This window comes from Adiantum capillus-veneris, chromosome 16, assembly GCF_014529385.1.
Source record: "Adiantum capillus-veneris isolate H3 chromosome 16, ASM1452938v2, whole genome shotgun sequence".
Taxonomy (NCBI): Eukaryota; Viridiplantae; Streptophyta; class Polypodiopsida; order Polypodiales; family Pteridaceae; genus Adiantum; species Adiantum capillus-veneris.
The window spans coordinates 14,124,978-14,140,428 of NC_140946.1; positions in this window are offsets into that span (position 1 = coordinate 14,124,978).

Here is a 15,451-nt window from a genome sequence, read left to right on the forward strand (position 1 = left end):
GAGAGAGAGAGAGAGAGAGAGAGAGAGAACGAAGATCCATGGCCTCCATGCCTCTTTCTTCCTCCCCCTTCTCCCCTGAGCTCTGATACCAGTGTAAGACTGCGGGGGACTAGACCATGCAGCTCTCCACCCAACCGTGCCATATATAGACTCCTAGCCCCTAAATATAGCGCCTCTTGACTGCATGTCTGTCCTGGCCCTTAGCCCTGCCCTTGGCTAGAAAAATAGGGAGAAGCCTTATATGAAACTAGCGTATCTTGTGGTGTATAGGCACTCGCTCTCTACATATGAGTCAAATATTCCTGCAACACTCGTCTATATAGTCCCGCCAATATGTGACCAATTATGAATGTCTAGTTGTTACCTGATTCAAGTGTTTCCCAAAGTTTTGAGTATACACAATGGTGTGCCTAGCCACTTTGCGGGTAATCCCTCTACCTGTGCTCTATTAGCTTGAGCAAGGAAACGATGCCAGGGTGCATATGGCATATATGAGGTGCTCATGCTAATATCTATGTGATGTGCAGAGTGGCCATGCTACATGTGACGAATAGCCCTCTCAACCATTGCTATTGCCTTTAAAGCTTGAGGTTTCTCCACATACACCACCTCCTCTAAGTCGCCATTGAGAAAAGCCGAAACTACATCCGTATGAAAAACCGACCACCCAAAAAAGGCAACAAGCTGGTCAAAGACTATCCAAATAGTCACGATCCTTGCAATCTTGTCATACTCCACACCCTGCCTCTGAGAGAAGCCCTCGGAAACAAGTTGTGCCTTGTGCTTGTCCAAATAACCATCAGATTTGTACTTAGTCTTGTAGACCCATTTGACACCAATCACCTTCTGCTTGGCAGGTCACAAAACTCCCAAGTGTTTTTCTTCTTGATGGAATCAAGTTCTTTTTGTATGGCCAATTTCCACTTTGGTTGTGAAAGTGCCTCCCCAACTGTCAAAGGCACATTGTCAACATCAAAGCATAGTTCACCTATAACAAGGTCCCATCAACCTCAACAAATCAAAGTTGTTGAGATTGTCGTGTAGTACTGGCATCATGCCAATCTATTGGAGAATCTAAAGTGGCTGCATCTCGCAAGGTCTCCAACAGCCACTTCAGTAACTTGTCTCACTTGCTCCCCAAGGGAGAAGCTACTGGTATATCTAGCTCTATCTATGCACTACGATGAAAAGCACTATCATCTGCAATGTGTGCACCCTCCTTTGTAGCATGAGGGACACAAGTTGAATAAGAGAGTTCATGAAGGGGAAAATCATAATCACGTCTCCACATATCGGAAAATTGGGGGTCATCATGGAAGATTTGGGAGAAAAATCCCCCTCTAAAGGTAGAAACTTGTCAAATACAACATACAGTTGAGCACAACATTCTCATTAGGGAAAATATGAACCCTAAAAGGGCCTTGTAAGAGCAACCAATCAGATTTCAGTCAACAAGAGGACATAAAAGAGGCGCGACAGGGTGGGGGGGTGACGCATGTATAGCTCATATCTACATAGCTCAAAACTATATCATGTAACATATCTATGGAAAGAGCTTGGCAATGCGATCCAAATGGACTATTGTTTATAAATTTAAAGTTAAAATGCTCAAGTTATGGCCATTCCAAAAATAAAAATGCAAAAAATAGTGGGACCATGGCCACACGTCCATTGTCATTGGTGTAGAGAGTATATTCCTAAAGCATCTCTAACCCTAAAGGTCCCTTAATGGGGCTCATGTTTTCCCTAGTGTTCTTCTCTAGATCATAAAGCCGATATCCTTTGGAAAGAAAATGGTAGCCGACAAAAAACATTCTCTTGGACTTGGGGTCAAGCTTTCCCCCTTTGCTCCTTTGGTACATGGACGTATGCACTGCTCCCAAATATCCAAAAATGAGATACATTAGGCTTTCTACCAAAGTAAGCCTCAAACAGTGTCTTGTGTGAGACTAAAGAGGTTGAGGTTAGTTTATGGTATGAACTATTGTCCTCGCAATTGCCTCCATCCCCATAGAGACATTGGCAGGTCTCGATGCCCAATCATAGTCCGTGCAACCACTATCCTATTCTTCTGCCACGACTCCATTCGCTGAAGACGATTCGATATTTGCAAGCTCTTGCTTGATGCCATTTTCTGCACAAAATTGAATGACTACTTTGGAGGTAAACTCCCCACCTTTGTCCGATCAAATAGTCTTCAATACATTATTGCTCTCCTTTGCCACAAGAGCATGCCAATTCTTGAAGAGGCTGAATGCATCAGACTTTTGCTGTAGAAAATATACCCAAGTAAAGTGACTGAAATCGTCCATTGGCAACATGAAATAGAGAGAGTTTCCAGGGAAGCATTCTGCATAGGTACACAAAGATCGGTGTGAAACAACTCTACAATGGCAATAGTTCAGTTGTAGAAAACCTTTGAATAGTTGTAATGTGCAGCGGAAGTGAATGATGGTGTATGGATCAAGGTTTCTTTTACGAACGGAAAGGGAGAGCCTTCCTTGACTTAATGAGAGAATGTGCAATGACCAAAACAAAGACAGCGGAAATTGTGAGTGTAAAGTGCATGACAGTGGAGAGAGAGAGAGAGAGAGAGAGAGAGAGAGAGAGAGAGAGAGAGAGAGAGAGAGAGAGAGAGAGAGAGAGAGAGAGAGAGAGAGAGAGAGAGTGAGAGAGAGAGAGAGATAGATAGTTTCAATTATCATACACAAAGGACATATATGTACCTATGGGACCAAAGATAGAGCATTACAATGGTTTTTGAGTGAAGGCATCGATACACATTAGTTATAGAATGAGGGTCCATTAGGAGGATAAAAGAAAACAAAAGAACCTAAGGGGGATCGGGTGAGGGGATGGAGGAGGCCCGTTTGGGACTTTGAAACTCCTGAATGATGGCTTTATCACCTCGGTAGATTGCCCATTTCCCTTGTTTGTGGTCTTCATGCATCTTCTTGAGTTCACTTGATTTAGCCTTGAGATGATTTATTATCAATTCCTCAGTGATCCAAAGCTTTGTCCCCTTGAGGAGGCAGGATTGGTGTAGCAGCCTCATCCGTTCTTCTTTGTCCTTGAAAGTAAGGATACAGTGCTCGGGTGGTACATGTCAATCTGTGTCATTGATCCAAGAGATGGATTCGGGCTTGATGTTCACTAGTTAAAGAATATCACTAAGCTTTGTGATTGATTCTTCAAGGGCGTCCTCGTCGGTACACCATGGTGGATGGAGCCCTCCGATCCTGACGTTGAGGCTAAGAGATTCTTGCAATCGACGTTCATGGAAGACCGCTTGTATTTCAGTATCGAGATTCTTTGTAATTTTATGCGTTTCCTTGTGTGCTTCCTTTTTGACTGCCAAGACCATTTCGGTGAGGGATGCTTCCACTTTGTGTGCTTTTGCAAGCATAGTTTGGCTCTTTGCTTCCTTTGTTTCTTCAAGCTTGTGCAAGCATCGCTTGAGTTCTTTATTTTCTCCAATGAGGGCTTCAATCTGAGTTTCGAGGGCTCTAATTCGTGAATCTTGATGTTTGATGGGGTCCTTCCTTGGCGCAACTGCAACGGCGAGAAAACTCCTGCGTGTGTGAACAGGGGTGCCAAAGGAGGCCATGGAGCTCGAATGGAGATCAGAGGCCGAAAGGTTGAGGGGCTTAAGTTTGGGGTCAAAATTATGTCAAAGGCTTGAGCCAGTTCAAGACGTGCGTAAGCACAGAGAGCCGAAGAGCAGGAGTGTCAAGCACTCTCAACGATAGAGCCTTGTTCGATGAACTACTGTGTTCGACGATCTTCTTTGCATAGACTGAGTGTCATGCTCTTTCAAGTTGCTGCAACAGACCGCCATTTCCTCTCTCCATATGCTAGGCTACGGGTAGAAGCTAAAGCTAGCCCCCCCCCCCCCCCCCCCCCCCCCTGCCTAGGCGCCGCCCTGTGACCTAGTGGGGAGTCTTGTCTATGGTTTACCTTAGGGTTAGGGTTAGCGTAGCGTAGCGGCAAATACACACATGAGAGACAGAGAGAGAGAGAGAGAGAGAGAGAGAGAGAGAGAGAGAGAAGAGGTGACACCAAATGGAGTCCCAAACCCCCTACAAGGGACCTCCCATCTATTGCTAGAGAGGTATTTTCTTTAGATTGCACAAAGGTGATGTTGTGGTACTTGACGATGACAATGTCGACAACAACGATGATGTCGAGGACAATGAAACTGATTGTGATGATGACGATGATGTTGTCGTCGTCGAGGTTGAGATTTGTGAGGCTAATGGCTGAAATTTAAAAACGCTAAGTGAACTACTAAGGATTTGCATCGTACACCGAGGCTAATGCTGATCTGTCATCGAGGGTGTCATGTGCGGTGGGTACTGCAAAACGTTGACTTCTTAGGGCTGAAAACAGAAAATGATGGTTGTCCTTAACACTAGGTTGGTAATGGGACACTTTTATGTCCTGTTAAGTGACCATTTTCCTTCAATTATGTCAAGAGTTTCATAATGGATTTTGAGGTGCTATCTATCTAGAAATTTGTCTCACGAGCTGAAAAAAACTCGACATTTTTTTGGAATATCAATTCCATCTTTAACCTTGTCCTTGCACAACATTTCACAACCTAAACTGTGTGAAAAAACGGGTTCTGTTTTTGGCTTTTTTCAACTTTTTGCAACTATACCACTCTAGAATTCATGTTTGTGAGGTCGATAATGCTAGAGAACTGTCTTTAATAGTCCTCAACATGTCCTGATGCTTCTAGGGAGAAATAAATGTTAAAGTTGTAAGTTATGACCAAATTACAAAAATTGTCAAATCCAGTTTTTTAGCCAATTTTAGCTCTTCTATGATTTTTTTGGTGGCTTTCATGATCCAAATGCAGTTTTGATTTTTTATGTTGCATAATGTAACATAAAGCTAATATTCCTTGAGTTTTGGGGCACCTAATACCCTATTTTGCATAGTAGACAACCATGGTTGATTTTTTCAATTATAGAAGAAAACGAAACATTCTAGTATATCAGGTATAGCTTTTTCAATATTGTTAGTTTCTTGTGAAAACTACATGCATTTTGTAGGTAGTAACCAATATCTAGTCATAAGGATCAAATTTGGCTAGATATTGAATAGTTTCTATGGGATTCTACAACTCATAATGTTGAGCCCAGTTTTTTCATGTTTGCTGTATTTAGCACTTCATCTTTGTCCCCAAGATTCCCCTTGGTAAGAGATGTATTATTCTTTTGACATGCTCCATGGCTCCTTATGAACCTAAAGGACGATAGGGAACTGAGAAAACATGCATATATTATTTGTATTGAGCGTGTCTATAGAAACTTTGATGATAGGTTTGCAGAATGGTAAAAATTCAACCCTTTTGTACCTATTTCTTTTGGCAAAACAAAAAATGGTGAGTGAGAAGCAATCATATGTTCTGATCACCAACCCATTGAAGTTAACTAGGGAATTTATCTCAAGTCCTACAAAAATCCCTAATCTTATTTTTATGCAACAAAACGTAAGAAATGACTATTTTGATGAAAATGTACTGGTCCATCAACTTTGGAGGCTTGGTGTGACCAAAAGATGAGAAATTTTACCAGTTTCTTATTTTTTCCATGTGTAGTAGGCCTTGAACTGTAACCTCATGAAAGGATTTTACAAAATGAGTGGATCTACTATGGTTTTGGAGGTTTTTTTCAAGACCCTGAAAGGACACTTTTATGTCCTGTTAGGTTACCAACCTAGTGTTAAGGTTGAAAACCAAGCGTTGTTGATTTGCTGCGATAGGTGAAAAATGGTAAGGTTCTACTGCCAAGAACTGGATGTGGCAAGGCTAAGGGCTGATCTGAAAACATTCGTCTTGTAGGTTGAAAACGCTGATCTTGTTGATGCAAAAACGTTAGGCTTGCTACTAGAGAAAAACACTAGAGACGCCTGAGGGTGTTGTCGATCTGTTGGGTATCTGCCCTCCTTATGTCTCTGCTTCTTCTTATTATTATTATTCTACTGGGCGTCCCTTGCCATGCTCTCCATTGCCATGCTTATATAGGTGCCTATTGCTAGGTCAAGCGGTGCGAAGAGGCTACACGATTTGGAAATGATAAGTCATTTATTAATCAAATGACCTATGAGAGGTGATTCACATGCAGTCGCAAAACTAGGTCCATGCGGTGGAACATGCTCATGTTGGGTATTGGGTCATGATGCTAATGCTATGGGTTGTGCAATCAAAGGGTATGCAGCTACTATAAGTGCCTAGACATGCACGGCCTACGTACAAGCTCACAAGGGTGCCAGCACACTTCTTGGGCTACCTAAACCCTAGGCTACCTTAACGAATTGCCCATCTTAGACATTTTTCAAGGACAAAAAGGGTAAGTATGATAGTACTCTTTGCATACAAAGAAATATATTCTCTCTTTTTTAGTAGTTAACCTCTTCAAGAACTTCATTTATTTCTCATGCTTTCAAGTTACCTTCAATCACGCACGTGTTGGTAGGCTATGCTACCTATGATAAGAGTTATCTAAATCTTCTCACTTGTAGCAATACAAAACTTTGGATTCTATAATAATGTGGTGTATGCTCCCAGAAAAAAAACTAAACCTTTGAACATTACACAATCTCCCATTCCATTTTGAAACATGGACACACAAAGTCACTATTTTTTCTCAAAGACATACATCTTGAAAAAGAAGATTGCTCTTGGATAATATCTAAAACTAGTGTACATGCTTTTTGATATTCTCATTCGCTAAACAGTTGAACAACGTTTTCACTCAAAGTAGTGGCAAATTGCTTAAAGCTATAATCATTCTCTCTATGTCTTTTGTACTTGCCCTTGATTTCTCAGGGTAGACCGCCATTATCTTGATGTCTCACGATACACCACCATTATCTAGAATCACTTTGCAAATAACTAGCATCATGCTTGAGCTTGGAATCTGTTATGCTCATAGTGGAATCTCATTATTGAAACTCTTGTGTTGCATCTTATGTTCATTAGGAAGAGAATGGGATCTAAAAGGGCCTCTTTATTTGACAGTTTAAGGGGATCAAACCGAGGTCAAACCTCTAGTATTGAGAAAGCAATTAAAGGATAGCTTTTGAGTTCAAACAGAAAAATGGTTAGTTTATTTGATTTCAGAATTTTTCTCCAAAATGGAATTTAACATATCTACGAAAAGAGCTTGGCATGTAGATTATAGATCTATAATCTCCGCTCAGATCGAAGATCGCATGTGGAAGTTATGGAAGGCGAAACTCATAACGTTGTCCACTCCCTTTTTGGGGGGAAAAGTGCATCATTTGACCACTCTTCCACACCCACCATTCTTGCACACAAAGCGTACATCTATTTGTCAAAATGTTAATCACCTCCATAATCTCATGGAAAATCAAGAGGCCCTTCTAGACCCCATCTTCTTCCTATGTATGTTAATATGAATTCTTGTCTCTTTTAGTCGTATTTTGGATTATGTTTCCTTCTCAACAAGTCAAAATTTTCCCTTCTAGTTGGCAACGCACATCATGCCCAATGTTCTCTTCTTTCTATTAATTAGATACTTTTGTCCAATTCTCAAGAAGGCATTCTCTCCTTCCTTTGTAGTAATTTTTAAAACTCAAGGAGTGTTTACTTATATTAGATTGGCTCAGCCGACTAAAAAGATCTCTAGAGGATCCAATGAAAATTATAACCTGACATCTAAATAACTACTGAGTTATATTTTTACAAAAACCTCTTAAAGTCACAAATATGGCTATTTTTTTACAGTTTAACAACCGCTCATATGTGGATAAACATGAAACTACAAAGAGGAAGTTGCATCCCAGAGTTATGCATGTGCCTCCATGTAAAGCAAGCACCGTCAGAGATGAGAAGCCAAACATGGATGATATCTTCTACCAAGGCATGGATACTACTTTCTCAGGCTTCGCAAATGCCCATAAGAGCGACTCTCATGACATCCATCATGTTCTAGATTGGCCTCCTCACAAACTGAGGTAGTCGCTTCACCCCATTATAGCAAAACATAGACAAGAATGTTTTACAAGTGGAACCCCGCATCCTCCACCTACACCCTCCAAGCTTGGGGGTGGGTTGCATTTGTGATGGACCAGAAAGTCCCTCGTTCAACAAAGAATCCTTGCCTTGAAGGTAATCCTAGTGCTATTTGGTCAGGTGTCACTTTGGAGCCCACATTTTCTAATTTTAATCATGATAGAGCAAAGTGTGCCCACATTTTACTAGATGGTACCTGCACCTATGTTAGTTTCTTCAAGCTCTATGTTGCCCATTGGACAAGAGCTTTGTATTTTTGTCAATGGGGTTGTGAGCCTCTACTAGTTGGGCTCCACATTGATCGCCTTGTGAAGGATTGTCTTCACAAGCTCTCCGACTTTTCCTTTGCACACCTTCAAGACCGATATGATACCCAATTTGAAAGAGGAGAGAGCTTATAACCACCATTATCGCCTCTAGCATTATGTGCAATGATTTAGGGCCAAAATATGCAAATTTGAGTACTTCTTTCTATTTTCTTTAAAATAACAAAGCATGCATTTGTTTTTTAATGAAAAATGTACCAAAAAATGGTAGATATCTTACCATTAGATTAATCACACCCACTTGATTAACATAAATTATCATGCTTCACAAAATTAGAGAGTGAGAGAGAAAGTGATGAATGGGAGACACGACTAAAACTTTTCATAAAATAAAATATACAAAATGTTTATAAATCATCTTTCAAAAGATCTCTACAAGTATCTTGATCTAAATCTAAACCCATGGCTACTAAATCAATAAAGAGAGAAATTGAATTGTTGTTTGTGGATGTGCTAGCTTCATCATCTTCAAACTCTTCATCTTCCATCCCATCATCTTCATCATGGTAATCATCCTCACTGAGGTTGGTGGCGCTTGAACATAAATCATCAATCTCTTTGTTCCTTGTCTCCCCCTCATCCAAATTAGTAGGTGGGGAGAGGGTCGAAGACGGTCTCCACTTCATTAGTGGAAAATATGGATCTTCCCCAAGGTGTTACGAAAACTATGAACCAAAGTTTTGGTTGACATATTGATGGGATATAGATTACCTATAGAAGAGAAGTTCAAAGTGAGTGAGATTGGTATTATGTTACAAGCAAATAAGGGTAAAGAAGGTTTACACTCACCTACTCATAATTGCATGGAAAACTAAGTTGCCATACCTCCTCGTGTGATACTAGAATCCACTATGTAGAGCCCATTCTCATGTCGTTTAGACACATTTTCAAACCACTTGTACTCAAAGATGAAGGTATGAAAGGTTCTAAAATTTATATTTAGTATTCTTTCAATAGTCCCACAGTACCTTAATTCATCACCATTTGTGTCAAAGTTGACCATGATGCCACAACCCATGGTGGTTCGATGCTCATCAATGTGGCCTGTATAAAAGTGTCGACCCTTTGACTACATAGAGTTAAACAAAAGGCACTATAAAATAGAAAAATTTATACAATCAATTACAAAGATAACATCAACACAAATTGATGCAGTATGGTTTAAGCATATGAGTACTATATATACCTTTGGCACACAGCCTCATGGATACTCTCATTCTTTGTAGTATTATCCCCTTATACCTAATATATATACCCTTAAAGTTTTGTGACAATTGGAAGCCATTTAGTCATCAAAATAGTATGATGACCTAGAGCAATGAGATAGGAATACTCAGATTTCCAATCTGCAGGTGGTGATTTGCTTGTTGAGTTGATACGTTTTCTTATTAGGTTCACTTCTTGAGGATTGGCACCCTCAAACAGTCTCCATATACCATTCGAGTCACTTCCTTGAGTATTGATAATAGTATGTTTAGTGTCAGATAGCTATGCTATAGACGTCTATTGTAGTGACCCGCTAACTTATGCAGGGGAATCATCCTTAGGTGATGAGTGACCTGATACATATTTAAATCATAGTTTTCCAAATATTTTTCATCCATTCCATTTACACTTTAGTTGTAAAGCAACTAAATGTAGATTTAGTGCTTGATAGAGTCTAGAGTCGAAGGACCGCATAGATCTATTCTTGAGAGACAATGAGAGTTGTGGCCCAAGGGCTCAATAAACTCACCAAATATGGATTGCAATCCATGTTCCCTCGCGACAGAATAAACCAAAATTGAGACCATTTGATTGGTGCTAGCTTTTATAAAGTGAAACCAAAGGTTGGATCAAATTGAAACCAAAATCACACTCCAATAAAGGAAATTGTGGAAAATTGCCTAAAGCTAGTCCAATGGACTAGGATTTTGGGTTTTTTAACTTTTTGCGATCCAAACCCAAAAAGATTTGGGAAATAGCTTCCAAATAGTAGAGACTACAAGCTGACAAAGTTTCATGTCAAAATGCAATCCATGTACTTCATCAAAGATTTTGACTGAAATTTGAATAGTGAGTAGCTAAGACTTGTAGAAACATATATTTTCCAAATTTAACATTTGTAAAAAGAGTGAAAAAAGTGACCAAAAAGACCAAATATAGATGAAAGCCAAAAACCGCTTAAACAAACCCAAGATTTTACTTTTGGCTGATCAAAGAGATCCAAATTCAAAAAGATTTTGGAGATTGGATACAAACATCATATTAACTAGCTTAGTAAATTTCAAGTTCAAAAGTGATGGAACATTGATCCCAATCGATGTCTCTTATATGGGAACTTTAACAAATACTTCTCCAGTCTGTAGCAAAGACCATTAGAAACAATACTTTCTAAAGCAAGATTGCAGAAAGAATCCAAGAAGCTCATCAAAAAGGAAAAAAACACTTCAAGGTATAGAACCGCAGTCGAACCTAGGGTTTGACTTTCAATTGACCTAATCAAGTCCAAATTACACAAAAAACATATAGCTGGTGTCAGTTATCAAGGGTAAGGTGTGTATAAATTTTCATCACATTCTGCCATTTAGATACATGGATCGCGATCCATGTCCTCCTTGTCAGAGATTGAGACCAGAATTGTATCATAGTTAGATCTAGTCATAAGAAGTCTAGTGGTATTTTCAAAACTAAATTTGGACATTATTTGAGGATTCTGTAAGATAAGGTAGATTTTGTGCCAAAAGGGAAATTTTTTTGTTAATTCAAGAAATTTGACTAACCAAAGCGACTATGAGCTCATAGCCATTGAGTGTTTGTTGTATAGATTTCTTGAGCTACAACATAGTGGCTTGAAGTGACTTTGAAGATTTGAAAGCAGCCAAATAAGTAACAGGTCAGGGTTTTGCAAGAGTGCTTTTTGTTGATGTTTTTGAGATCAGATAAATCCTACCCAATTACAAACCCTAGAAAACCAAGTGAGTAACATTTCCATTGAAGAGAGTGTGAATAAGAGACCATCGGCTCCCTTAGAGTCGATTAGTGAGGAAAATTTGTCTTACACTTCATAAGAGAGATCTTACACCTACATAGCTAAGGGATTCAATAGACTGAGTTTTAAAGAGGGACCAAACATGGGACCAAGACCATCCCAACTAGCACCAGCAATGAAACTCTTGCGCTTGAAATACCAATTTGAAATGACCAAAGTGCAAAAACTTACAAAGACAATATGGATTGCTACTGCGTAAAGTTATAACAAAGGCCTAGTGAGTTTAAAGAACTAGTGTTTGTGGACTATAGTGGTGATTGATACTTCGATGATGAGAAAAAAGATATAACTAGTTGTGAAAACTCCCTTTATTGTGGACAAATAGGCAATGACATGCACAACAGACAAAGTTGACATAGATCTTGAGGATAAACCATCAAAGTTGGACATTTCAAAGACAAAACAAAGCCAAGTGAATGAGGCTAGAGATGACCTAGCAAGAGAGACTAGAGTTCTGAGAATGGTTGCGAAAACAAAGCGAATGACACCACCTCAAGTATCTAAGTGTGTTGCCAAGAAGTACAATGGGTCAGGAGATCCATATGCACATGTTTCACTTTTCAAACAAGTTTTAGAGTCGAGTAGGTGGCAGATTTCCACACTCATTATGAGGATTTGGGTTAACATTGGAAGGAATGGCATTGATGTGGTTCCAACCTTTGAATAGTAGATATTTTCCAAGCATAGAGAAACTTTTGCAGGAAGTTGCTGAGGAATTCTCTAAAAGGGAATCAAACACAATACTGTGTCCCAAATCTATGCTTTTAAGAAAAAAAAGAATGAGAAAGTGAAGGAAACTTTGCTTCACTTCAAATAGTACATAGAGAGATGTCATGTACAAGAGCTACCACAAGACGAGAGGCTATCAGTTCTCTTAACAAAGGGCTTTAGTAATGACACTCTCAAAAAGGACTTGCACTCAAAAGCATACACCACATTTGAGCAAGTCACTAGAGAAGCTTTGTATCTAGTTGACAATTATAAGACTTACGGAGAGGTAATGGAAGATGCATATAATGCTACTAGTAGTGCCTCTTCTACTACAAGTGAATCCACAACAAAGTGAAATGTTCAAACCCCAACCATGTCAAATTTTGATCAAATGTTCAAAGAAGTGATTAAAAGAATGAACCAAGGCAATAGACCAAACCCAAATGTATGACAATAACTAAGAAGGAGATGTGACACATGGTGTAACACCAGCACAGACCAACACAACAGCTAATGTGCAATGTGTCTTGAAATGGTGTGTGATTGAGAAAAATAGGACCAATCATGAAACAAGTGAGTGTTTTTATAGAAAGAATTACGTGAGAGAAAGGCCATATGGACCTTTGGGGGTGCAACCTTTGCCACCACCGTCAAGATACCAAATAGGACCAAATAATGCAGCTCAAGGGAAGACAAGCATCAACCAGTATTGGGGCAACAACCTTATTCACCTCAAGGAACCGAGCAATTGTGATGTACACACAACCTGTAGAAACACTTGAAAATTAGAGAGTGTTGCCACTGACTTCCTACTATGAAGAACTTGTTGAGACTTACAAGAGGAAACCTGTGAGTATTGCATGTGTTGACAAAGATCATCTTCTTGAATAAGTAGCGGTGATGTTGTAGAGCCATCATATGTGTTCAACCAAAAAAAAAAGAACAATATACGATGGACGAGAACATGTTCATAGCAGAAGAGAATTACAAACCTAGAGGTTATCCTTCTAGGTTAGGACAGCCAATGAGGGTGCCACAAGCATCCCAACCAGAAGGTCTGTAGTATGAATTTAGAGGTAATCATTGGGCAAGAGTTTTTTAACACAACGATGGACGTAAAAAGATTTTTGGGCTCTCTAATGGATGTGGAATTTATCATGTTCTTCCATATTATCCCAAAGATTCTTATCATAAGGGGAAAGAAACGATGAACATCATTGGGATTTTATCGTGCTCAAGTGGATAAAAAATTGAGCGTACAATTCCAATAAATGTGGTAACTAGAGCTCAAGCTCAAGAAGCTATCAAAAACACGCTTGTTGAGGACAAGAACAAATTGCATGTTCAAACAAAATTTGAGAGTTTGTTAATAAGGACTCAAAGAAAATGGAAGTCCAAACGAGACAAAATGGAAGCAAAGAGGCTAAAAGAGAAAATTTCCTTAGAAACCAAGTTGCAACAAGCCCAGGAGTAGCTATAACATGAACGGGAAAACAAGGAACTAACGGAAGGAGCCGTGTCATACAAAATATCATCGGGAGGTTCAGTCTTGGTAGACAAAGTTATATAACCTTTAGAGGATCTATTACAAGCTTATGAAGCGAGACTGAATACCATTTAGACATTAGAATAGAGATTGTTGATATATCCGCATCCTATAGTCAAAAAATAGAGATTAGAAATGGACAAAAGGATCATAGAGATAGCTCAAGCTCTAATAAAGCCAAAGAAACCAAACATCCCTAAACTTGAAGTGTTGATCCAAAAAAGAGATGGAAAATTTGAGCACAAAGGAGATTAAATAAATGATAAAATGAGACCAGAGCCAAAAACACCTTTTGGGATACAAGGATAGTGGCTAATACCACGGATGACTCTTAAGTCACCAAACAAGTGATGATACCAATCCTAGAAGTGGATTTCCATGGCCACAAGTCTTACTAGAAAATGACATGGAATAGAAAGGATGGTGGTGCAACTTTCAAGTCTGCACCAATCATTGAGTTCAATATAGATCACGAGTTTTACCCTTCCGATATACAATTAATCTCTATCCAATGATGCAAGAATGGAAGCATCTATGGAGAGTAAACCTGAGACATTGAATACATTTCCATTTCCATTTTTCATAAGAGAGCAAGAAAAAAAATCCGAGGTTAAAGTAGTACCTTCTCACTGAAAGCCAACTCCAAAGGTGATGGGCACTAATTGTGTTCATGAACTAATGTTGACTCCTATAGAATGCACAATAACTCTCTCTGAGTTGTTACAAATTAGACCACATCTATGGGGAGAAGTGGGCAAAATCTTAGAGAGATGGGTCTCAAAATTCCTCATAAGACATCCCCTTAGATGACCAAACAGGTAAAATAACACAAGATAAACCAAAGGCTAAATGAGTGCCGATGAACAAGGTGGGTGATCAATATGAAGGGGAAGAAGGGAATACCGCCTTGCCAATGGAGCAGAAAGGGGTCAACACAATTGCTATGTTAAAGTTATGGCATCTCCAATGAACTGCCCAATGTGATTCCATTATTTATTTTGGCTTTTAGGTATTAATTTTACTTATTTGTCAGATTTTGGGTAGAGCAATTTACTCATATGGGTATATATGAAACACCTTGCCCCCATTGTATAGCGTATCCGTTATTCATTGCCAAGGTTGGTTGGTTCAGGAGACTCTCTCTCTCTCTCTCTCTCTCTCTCTCTCTCTCTCTCTCTCTCTCTCTCTCTCTCTCTCTCTCTCTCTCTCTCCAAGGTCTCTATGCTTCCGCATCATCGACTTTGACATGGTTTCAAATCCTTGGTGGAGCAAGGCATCTTGCTTAGGAGAAACCAAGGACATTCCCTCTCACCTTCATTGGACTCACCCCACCCTTGTCCCTTGGCATCATCTCCCCTCCACTATTTGTGTTTTAAGACGTTGGGGTTATGTTGGTGTTTCTTTCACCATCATTGCCATTACTCCCCTTCCTCAGAGAAACTAGGCGCTACAATTGTTAGCATTCTAAAACGCTCATTGTACAAGTATTGATGGCAACGAGCCCCTGACGGCAACATGCTCCCCCATTGCAAGCATTTTAAAATGCTCCCAAAAGTGCTCTTGGTGACTATGTTCTAAAACACCACTACAAAAATTGTGGCTCCCTCTCTCGGGGTGGTCACTTAATAATTATATGACTATCACATGAGTGCATCAGAAGGGGCTATTTTTTTTTTTTTTTCTCACATTTTCACATACAAAAGGGTATCATAAAATAAATTTGGAAAAAAATATATAGGTTGAATAGGAAAAGGAGAGGAAAAGGGTGTATTTTATTTGCTAAAATCTCATAT